This window comes from Anolis carolinensis, chromosome 5 (assembly GCF_035594765.1).
Source record: "Anolis carolinensis isolate JA03-04 chromosome 5, rAnoCar3.1.pri, whole genome shotgun sequence".
NCBI classification, from domain to species: domain Eukaryota; kingdom Metazoa; phylum Chordata; class Lepidosauria; order Squamata; family Dactyloidae; genus Anolis; species Anolis carolinensis.
In genome coordinates, this window is record NC_085845.1 from 112601241 (window position 1) to 112611805 (window position 10565).

At 48.7% G+C, this 10565-nt stretch overlaps 1 long non-coding RNA gene across 10 annotated transcripts in view; it reads right to left on the bottom strand.

Moving 5' to 3' along the window:
* The window catches only part of LOC107983833 (uncharacterized), a 195574-nt gene that overhangs the window by 154950 nt on the left and 30059 nt on the right, over positions 1-10565 (bottom strand). For 4 of the 10 annotated variants that reach the window (XR_010006611.1, XR_010006615.1, XR_010006609.1 and 1 more), the window contains one exon: positions 10163-10399. The exons of the other annotated variants lie outside the window; for them this stretch is intronic. This is a non-coding gene — a long non-coding RNA (uncharacterized LOC107983833). Of the gene's footprint in view, positions 1-10162; positions 10400-10565 lie in introns of those variants that run through there. 10 annotated transcript variants of the gene reach the window in all.

Genomic DNA, 10565 nt, shown 5'->3' on the forward strand with positions numbered 1-10565 from the left:
CCTGGGACTGCTGTCTCCATCGTGCGTCCACCTCCTCCCCTGGTCAGGGTGCCCAGTGTTGAAGAATCCATCTCGAATGAGGCCCTTCCTCCTTCCCTCTGACCTTGTTCTCCTTTCTCCTTTGCAGAACATCAGGAAATTATGTATAAATTGTTGGAAATGTTGTCGGGGAGGAGGTGTATCAAAATATACCCCGTAAGGTAAGCCCTTCCTCCTTCTCTTCTGGATGGTTTTTTCCCCTTCTAAATAGCTGCACAGGGTTCTGATACTAATGTTTGGCTGTTTTCTCTCCTTCTTCTCTAGTCCTCCAACGGAAGATCTAGAAGCCTCCTCCTCCGATGAGATCACGGAAATGGAGACCTGGGTAAGGAGGGAAGGCAGGAGGATTGTACTTCTGTGAAGAGGAGGGGACCAGGATTTCAACTAAGTCTCTTCTCTTTCTTCCACAGCACCAATGGATGGCATCTGCTCCGCAGCCCGGCTGGGATGCGTGGAGGAAGGGCCCCATTCTACCCGATGAGTCCTGGGTAAGGAGAGCAATGCAGGCGCCCTGTCTTCCTGCAAAGGGGAAGGGGAGGTCAGGATTTCACTTTGCTCTTCTCTTTCCTTGACAGAGCACTCTGGCCAGTGGAAGTGATGAGGACGCACTTTGGGGACAGCAGTCCCAGGAATCGAGGGAACTTCTTCTCACTTTTTGGGTGTGGGTTAGGCCTTTTTTTGGGCTAGGGGGGGTCTTTGGGTGTTATGTACTAACATATTTTTTTGTTTCTTTTAGTGAAGAACAAAGTCTAGTTATTGAAGATCTAGAAGACTAAAGTGAGTTGGGAAAATAGAGGGAGGGGTGCACCTGGTGGCACAGCAGATCAAACCACCGAGCTGCTGAACGTACCGACCAGAAGGTCAGTGGTTTGAATCCAGGCAGTGGGGTGAGCTCCCGCTGTTAGCCCCAGCTTCTGCCAACCTAACAATTCAAAAACATGCAAATGTGAGTAGATCAATATGTACCGCTCTGGCAGGAAGGTAACAGCGCTCCATGGAATCATCCCGGCCACATGGCTTAGTAGGTATCTACGGACACTGCCGGCTCTGAGGCTTAGAAATGGAGATGAGCTCTAACCCACAGTTTCGGACATGACTAGACTTAATGTCAGGGGAAACCTTTATCGTTAACTCTCCCTTTTCAGATCCATCCTCTTCCTGGGACTGCTGTCTCCATCGTGTGTCCACCTCCTCCCCTGGTCAAGGTGCCCAGTGATGAAGAATCCATCTCAAATGAGGCCCTTCCTCCTTCCCTCTGACCTTGTTCTCCTTTCTCCTTTGCAGAACATCAGGAAATTAGGTATAAATTTTTGGAAATGATGTCGGGGAGGAGGTGTATCAAAATATACCCCATAAGGTAAGCCCTTCCTCCTTCTTTTCTGGTTGTTTTTTCCCCCTTCTAAATAGCTTCACAGGGTTCTGATACTAATGTTCGGCTGATTTCTCTCCTTCTTCTCTAGTCCTCCAACGCAAGATCTGGAGGCCTCCTCCTCCGAGGCAATCACGGAAATGGAGACCTGGGTAAGGAGGGAAGGCAGGAGGATTGTACTTCTGTGAAGAGGAGGGGACCAGGATTTCAACTAAGTCTCTTCTCTTTCTTCCACAGCACCAATGGATGGCATCTGCTGGCCGGGATGCGAGGAGGAAGGGCCCCATTCCACCCGAGGAGTCCTGGGTAAGGAGCGAAATGGAGAGGAGCACTAACCCACAGATTCGGACATGACTAGACTTAATGTCAGGGGAAACCTTTATCTTTAACTCTCCCTTTTCAGATCCATCCTCTTCCTGGGACTGCTGTCTCCATCGTGCGTCCACCTCCTCCCCTGGTCAGGGTGCCCAGTGTTGAAGAATCCATCTCGAATGAGGCCCTTCCTCCTTCCCTCTGACCTTGTTCTCCTTTCTCCTTTGCAGAACATCAGGAAATTATGTATAAATTGTTGGAAATGTTGTCGGGGAGGAGGTGTATCAAAATATACCCCGTAAGGTAAGCCCTTCCTCCTTCTCTTCTGGATGGTTTTTTCCCCTTCTAAATAGCTGCACAGGGTTCTGATACTAATGTTTGGCTGTTTTCTCTCCTTCTTCTCTAGTCCTCCAACGGAAGATCTAGAAGCCTCCTCCTCCGATGAGATCACGGAAATGGAGACCTGGGTAAGGAGGGAAGGCAGGAGGATTGTACTTCTGTGAAGAGGAGGGGACCAGGATTTCAACTAAGTCTCTTCTCTTTCTTCCACAGCACCAATGGATGGCATCTGCTCCGCAGCCCAGCTCGGATGCGTGGAGGAAGGGCCCCATTCCACCCGATGAGTCCTGGGTAAGGAGAGCAATGCAGGCGCCCTGTCTTCCTGCAAAGGGGAAGGGGAGGTCAGGATTTCACTTTGCTCTTCTCTTTCCTTGACAGAGCACTCTGGCCAGTGGAAGTGATGAGGACGCACTTTGGGGACAGCAGTCCCAGGAATCGAGGGAACTTCGACTCACTTTTTGGGTGTGGGTTGGGCCTTTTTTTGGGCTAGGGGGGTCTTTGGGTGTTATGTACTAACATATTTTTTTGTTTCTTTTAGTGAAGAACAAAGTCTAGTTATTGATGATCTAGAAGACTAAGGTGAGTTGGGAAAATAGAGGGAGGGGTGCACCTGGTGGCACAGCAGATCAAACCACTGAGCTGCTGAACGTACCGACCAGAAGGTCAGTGGTTTGAATCCAGGCAGTGGGGTGAGCTCCCGCTGTTAGCCCCAGCTTCTGCCAACCTAACAATTCAAAAACATGCACATGTGAGTAGATCAATATGTACCGCTCTGGCAGGAAGGTAACAGCGCTCCATGGAGTCATGCCGGCCACATGGCCTAGTAGGTATCTACGGACAATGCCGGCTCTGAGGCTTAGAAATGGAGATGAGCTCTAACCCACAGATTCGGACATGACTAGACTTAATGTCAGGGGAAACCTTTATCGTTAACTCTCCTTTTTCAGATCCATCCTCTTCCTGGGACTGCTGTCTCCATGGTGTGTCCACCTCCTCCCCTGGTCAGGTGCCCAGTGATGAAGAATCCATCTCGAATGATTCCCTTCCTCCTTCCCTCTGACCTTGTTCTCCTTTCTCCTTTGCAGAACATCAGGAAATTAGGTATAAATTTTTGGAAATGATGTGGGGAGGAGGTGTATCAAAATATACCCCGTAAGGTAAGCCCTTCCTCCTTCTTTTCTGGTTGTTTTTTTCCCCTTCTAAATAGCTTCACAGAGTTCTGATACTAATGTTCAGCTGATTTCTCTCCTTCTTCTCTAGTCCTCCAACGCAAGATCTGGAGGCCTCCTCCTCCGAGGCGATCACGGAAATGGAGACCTGGGTAAGGAGGGAAGGCAGGAGGATTGTACTTCTGTGAAGAGGAGGGGACCAGGATTTCAACTAAGTCTCTTCTCTTTCTTCCACAGCACCAATGGATGGCATCTGCTCCGCAGCCCGGCTGGGATGCGTGGAGGAAGGGCCCCATTCCACCCGATGAGTCCTGGGTAAGGAGAGCAATGCAGGCGCCCTGTCTTCCTGCAAAGGGGAAGGGGAGGTCAGGATTTCACTTTGCTCTTCTCTTTCCTTGACAGAGCACTCTGGCCAGTGGAAGTGATGAGGACGCACTTTGGGGACAGCAGTCCCAGGAATCGAGGGAACTTCTTCTCACTTTTTGGGTGTGGGTTGGGCCTTTTTTTGGGCTAGGGGGGGTCTTTGGGTGTTATGTACTAACATATTTTTTTGTTTCTTTTAGTGAAGAACAAAGTCTAGTTATTGAAGATCTAGAAGACTAAAGTGAGTTGGGAAAATAGAGGGAGGGGTGCACCTGGTGGCACAGCAGATCAAACCACCGAGCTGCTGAACGTACCGACCAGAAGGTCAGTGGTTTGAATCCAGGCAGTGGGGTGAGCTCCCGCTGTTAGCCCCAGCTTCTGCCAACCTGACAATTCAAAAACATGCAAATGTGAGTAGATCAATATGTACCGCTCTGGCAGGAAGGTAACAGCGCTCCATGGAATCATCCCGGCCACATGGCTTAGTAGGTATCTACGGACACTGCCGGCTCTGAGGCTTAGAAATGGAGATGAGCTCTAACCCACAGATTCGGACATGACTAGACTTAATGTCAGGGGAAACCTTTATCGTTAACTCTCCCTTTTCAGATCCATCCTCTTCCTGGGACTGCTGTCTCCATCGTGTGTCCACCTCCTCCCCTGGTCAAGGTGCGCAGTGATGAAGAATCCATCTCAAATGAGGCCCTTCCTCCTTCCCTCTGACCTTGTTCTCCTTTCTCCTTTGCAGAACATCAGGAAATTAGGTATAAATTTTTGGAAATGATGTCGGGGAGGAGGTGTATCAAAATATACCCCATAAGGTAAGCCCTTCCTCCTTCTTTTCTGGTTGTTTTTTCCCCCTTCTAAATAGCTTCACAGGGTTCTGATACTAATGTTCGGCTGATTTCTCTCCTTCTTCTCTAGTCCTCCAACGCAAGATCTGGAGGCCTCCTCCTCCGAGGCAATCACGGAAATGGAGACCTGGGTAAGGAGGGAAGGCAGGAGGATTGTACTTCTGTGAAGAGGAGGGGACCAGGATTTCAACTAAGTCTCTTCTCTTTCTTCCACAGCACCAATGGATGGCATCTGCTGGCCGGGATGCGAGGAGGAAGGGCCCCATTCCACCCGAGGAGTCCTGGGTAAGGAGCGAAATGGAGAGGAGCACTAACCCACAGATTCGGACATGACTAGACTTAATGTCAGGGGAAACCTTTATCTTTAACTCTCCCTTTTCAGATCCATCCTCTTCCTGGGACTGCTGTCTCCATCGTGCGTCCACCTCCTCCCCTGGTCAGGGTGCCCAGTGTTGAAGAATCCATCTCGAATGAGGCCCTTCCTCCTTCCCTCTGACCTTGTTCTCCTTTCTCCTTTGCAGAACATCAGGAAATTATGTATAAATTGTTGGAAATGTTGTCGGGGAGGAGGTGTATCAAAATATACCCCGTAAGGTAAGCCCTTCCTCCTTCTCTTCTGGATGGTTTTTTCCCCTTCTAAATAGCTGCACAGGGTTCTGATACTAATGTTTGGCTGTTTTCTCTCCTTCTTCTCTAGTCCTCCAACGGAAGATCTAGAAGCCTCCTCCTCCGATGAGATCACGGAAATGGAGACCTGGGTAAGGAGGGAAGGCAGGAGGATTGTACTTCTGTGAAGAGGAGGGGACCAGGATTTCAACTAAGTCTCTTCTCTTTCTTCCACAGCACCAATGGATGGCATCTGCTGGCCGGGATGCGAGGAGGAAGGGCCCCATTCCACCCGATGAGTCCTGGGTAAGGAGAGAAATGCAGGCGCCCTGTCTTCCTGCAAAGGGGAAGGGGAGGTCAGGATTTCACTTTGCTCTTCTCTTTCCTTGACAGAGCACTCTGGCCAGTGGAAGTGATGAGGACGCACTTTGGGGACAGCAGTCCCAGGAATCGAGGGAACTTCTTCTCACTTTTTGGGTGTGGGTTGGGCCTTTTTTTGGGCTGGGGGGGTCTTTGGGTGTTATGTACTAACATTTTTTTTTGTTTCTTTTAGTGAAGAACAAAGTCTAGTTATTGAAGATCTAGAAGACTAAGGTGAGTTGGGAAAATAGAGGGAGGGGTGCACCTGGTGGCACAGCGGATCAAACAACTGAGCTGCTGAACGTACCGACCAGAAGGTCAGTGGTTTGAATCCAGGCAGTGGGGTGAGCTCCCGCTGTTAGCCCCAGCTTCTGCCAACCTAACAATTCAAAAACATGCAAATGTGAGTAGATCACTATGTACCGCTCTGGCAGGAAGGTAACAGCGCTCCATGGAGTCATGCCGGCCACATGGCCTAGTAGGTATCTACGGACAATGCCGGCTCTGAGGCTTAGAAATGGAGATGAGCTCTAACCCACAGATTCGGACATGACTAGTCTTAATGTCAGGGGAAACCTTTATCGTTAACTCTCCCTTTTCAGATCCATCCTCTTCCTGGGACTGCTGTCTCCATCGTGTGTCCACCTCCTCCCCTGGTCAGGGTGCCCAGTGATGAAGAATCCATCTCGAATGAGGCCCTTCCTCCTTCCCTCTGACCTTGTTCTCCTTTCTCCTTTGCAGAACATCAGGAAATTAGGTATAAATTTTTAGAAATGATGTTGGGGAGGAGGTGTATCAAAATATACCCCATAAGGTAAGCCCTTCCTCCTCCTTTTCTGGTTGTTTTTTTCCCCTTCTAAATAGCTTCACAGGGTTCTGATACTAATGTTCGGCTGATTTCTCTCCTTCTTCTCTAGTCCTCCAACACAAGATCTGGAGGCCTCCTCCTCTGAGGCGATCACGGAAATGGAGACCTGGGTAAGGAGGGAAGGCAGGAGGATTGTACTTCTATGAAGAGGAGGGGACCAGGATTTCAACTAAGTCTCTTCTCTTTCTTCCACAGCACCAATGGATGGCATCTGCTGGCCGGGATGCGAGGAGGAAGGGCCCCATTCCACATGATGAGTCCTGGGTAAGGAGCGAAATGGAGATGAGTACTAACCCACAGATTCGGACATGACTAGACTTAATGTCAGGGGAAACCTTTATCTTTAACTCTCCCTTTTCAGATCCATCCTCTTCCTGGGACTGCTGTCTCCATCGTGTGTCCACCTCCTCCCCTGGTCAGGGTGCCCAGTGATGAAGAATCCATCTCGAATGAGGCCCTTCCTCCTTCCCTCTGACCTTGTTCTCCTTTCTCCTTTGCAGAACATCAGGAAATTATGTATAAATTGTTGGAAATGTTGTCGGGGAGGAGGTGTATCAAAATATACCCCATAAGGTAAGCCCTTCCTCCTTCTCTTCTGGATGGTTTTTTCCCCTTCTAAATAGCTGCACAGGGTTCTGATACTCATGTTTGGCTGTTTTCTCTCCTTCTTCTCTAGTCCTCCAACGGAAGATCTAGAAGCCTCCTCCTCCAATGAGATCACGGAAATAGAGAACTGGGTAAGGAGGGAAGGCAGGAGGATTGTACTTCTGTGAAGAGGAGGGGACCAGGATTTCAACTAAGTCTCTTCTCTTTCTTCCACAGCACCAATGGATGGCATCTGCTGGCCGGGATGCGAGGAGGAAGGGGCCCATTTCACCCGATGAGTCCTGGGTAAGGAGAGAAATGCAGGCACCCTGTCTTCCTGCAAAGGGGAAAGGGAGGTCAGGATTTCACTTTGCTCTTCTCTTCCCTTGACAGAGCACTCTGGCCAGTGGAAGTGATGAGGACGCACTTTGGGGACAGCAGTCCCAGGAATCGAGGGAACTTCTTCTCACTTTTTGGGTGTGGGTTGGGCCTTTTTTTGGGCTAGGGGGGGTCTTTGGGTGTTATGTACTAACATATTTTTTTGTTTCTTTTAGTGAAGAACAAAGTCTAGTTATTGAAGATCTAGAAGACTAAGGTGAGTTGGGAAAATAGAGGGAGGGGTGCACCTGGTGGCACAGCGGATCAAACCACTGAGCTGCTGAACGTACCGACCAGAAGGTCAGTGGTTTGAATCCAGGCAGTGGGGTGAGCTCCCGCTGTTAGCCCCAGCTTCTGCCAACCTAACAATTCAAAAACATGCAAATGTGAGTAGATCACTATGTACCCCTCTGGCAGGAAGGTAACAGCGCTCCATGGAGTCATGCCGGCCACATGGCCTAGTAGGTATCTACGGACAATGCCGGCTCTGAGGCTTAGAAATGGAGATGAGCTCTAACCCACAGATTCGGACATGACTAGTCTTAATGTCAGGGGAAACCTTTATCTTTAACTCTCCCTTTTAAGATCCATCCTCTTCCTGGGACTGCTGTCTCCATCGTGTGTCCACCTCCTCCCCTGGGCAGGGTGCCCAGTGATGAAGAATCCATCTCGAATGAGGCCCTTCCTCCTTCCCTCTGACCTTGTTCTCCTTTCTCCTTTGCAGAACATCAGGAAATTAGGTATAAATTTTTAGAAATGATGTTGGGGAGGAGGTGTATCAAAATATACCCCATAAAGTAAGCCCTTCCTCCTTCTTTTCTGGTTGTTTTTTTCCCCTTTTAAATAGCTTCACAGGGTTCTGATACTAATGTTCGGCTGATTTCTCTCCTTCTTCTCTAGTCCTCCAACGCAAGATCTGGAGGCCTCCTCCTCTGAGGCGATCACGGAAATGGAGACCTGGGTAAGGAGGGAAGGCAGGAGGATTGTACTTCTGTCAAGAGGAGGGGACCCGGATTTCAACTAAGTCTCTTCTCTTTCTTCCACAGCACCAATGGATGGCATCTGCTGGCCGGGATGCGAGGAGGAAGGGCCCAATTCCACCCGATGAGTCCTGGGTAAGGAGCGAAATGGAGATGAGCACTAACCCACAGATTCGGACATGACTAGACTTAATGTCAGGGGAAACCCTTATCTTTAACTCTCCCTTTTCAGATCCATCCTCTTCCTGGGACTGCTGTCTCCATCGTGTGTCCACCTCCTCCCCTGGTCAGGGTGCCCAGTGATGAAGAATCCATCTCGAATGAGGCCCTTCCTCCTTCCCTCTGACCTTGTTCTCCTTTCTCCTTTGCAGAACATCAGGAAATTAGGTATAAATTTTTGGAAATGATGTCGGGGAGGAGGTGTATCAAAATATACCCCATAAGGTAAGCCCTTCCTCCTTCTTTTCTGGTTGTTTTTTCCCCTTCTAAATAGCTGCACAGGGTTCTGATACTAATGTTTGGCTGTTTTCTCTCCTTCTTCTCTAGTCCTCCAACGGAAGATCTAGAAGCCTCCTCCTCCAATGAGATCACGGAAATAGAGACCTGGGTAAGGAGGGAAGGCAGGAGGATTGTACTTCTGTGAATAGGAGGGGACCAGGATTTCAACTAAATCTCTTCTCTTTCTTCCACAGCACCAATGGATGGCATCTGCTCCACAGCCCGGCTGGGATGCGTGGAGGAAGGGCCCCATTCCACCCGATGAGTCCTGGGTAAGGAGAGAAATGCAGGCGCCCTGTCTTCCTGCAAAGGGGAAGGGGAGATCAGGATTTCACTTTGCTCTTCTCTTTCCTTGACAGAGCACTCTGGCCAGTGGAAGTGATGAGGACGCACTTTGGGGACAGCAGTCCCAGGAATCGAGGGAACTTCGTCTCACTTTTTGGGTGTGGGTTGGGCCTTTTTTTGGGCTAGGGGGGTCTTTGGGTGTTACGTACTAACATATTTTTTTTGTTTCTTTTAGTGAAGAACAAAGTCTAGTTATTGATGATCTAGAAGAATAAGGTGAGTTCGTATTGGAAAATAGAGGGAGGGATGCGCCCGATGGTGCAGCAGGTTAAAACACTGATCGGATGAATTACTGACCAAAAAGTCGACGGTTCAAATCCAGGCAGCGGGGTGAGCTCCCGCTGTTTGTCCAAGCTTATGCCAACCTAGCAGTTCAGAAACATGCAAATGTGAGTAGATCAATGGACCTCTGGCAGGAAGGTAACAGCGCTCCATGCAGTCATGCCAGCCACACGACCTAGCAGCTGTCTACGGACAACCCTGGCTCTTAGGCTTAGAAATGGAGATGAGCACCAGAGTCGGACACGACTAGACTTGATGTCAGAGGAAAACCTTTAACTTTACCCACAGGTACAGGCAGATTCGTCTTGGGCGCAGGAACGGGGACCTCCACTTAGGAGAGGAAAAGGCATTTAGTTCCTGAAAGGCTTTCTGGCTGGAGAGTGCCTCTATTTGCATAATTGTGTATTTTAAATTGCATGCAAATGCTTTTATGTTAAGCCACTCTGAGTCTCCTTTGGGAGAGATAAAACAGTGTATACATAAATATAATAACTCTCCCTCTTCAGCCGCTCACACAACGTCTCCATGACTTCTGCCTTGGACTGCTGTTTCCATTGTGCGTCCATACTCCTCCTTTTCCCCTAGTCAGGGTACCCTGTGAACCAAAGGACTCTGCTTGAATGAGGCCCTCACTCCTTCCATCCCGGTTTGGCTGCATGGCTGATACCATCCAGAAACACCTTTAGTCTGCCTTGTGAAATAATGATCAAGTGCTTCACAGCTATTGGCTCAAAGGTAGAAACAGGCAATTGACTTGCAAAAAGTTGTAGATTTTGGAAAATTCCAGGTTCAGGTGTAGGGTTGCTCCTTCTGTATTACCAAAATGTCTATCCATTATCAGATTTTCGTAAAGTACCTCAAGCAGAAAGCAGAACAAATAATTCAGAAGCAAATTTTCTGTTTCTTCCTCTTCATCTTCTAATGGCTCATAAAGGGAAGCAATGAACTTGGCCACAAAATTAATCACTTGTTCCACTCCAGGTTCCCGTTTGTAGATTATTAAGGCATATTTAAGATAATGAACAAACTCTTCATGAAAACCGCATTTTTTCCTGCAACCAGAAGAGTTACATCATACTCAATATGATTTCATTTTCACAACTGAACTCTAGAAGAACAGAAAGAGGCAGAGGCGGAAAACATATTATCCCCGTTCAGTCAACTTTCGTTCTCAACTTATAGTTTCTATCCACCAATTTGTTTCTAGAAGCATAATTT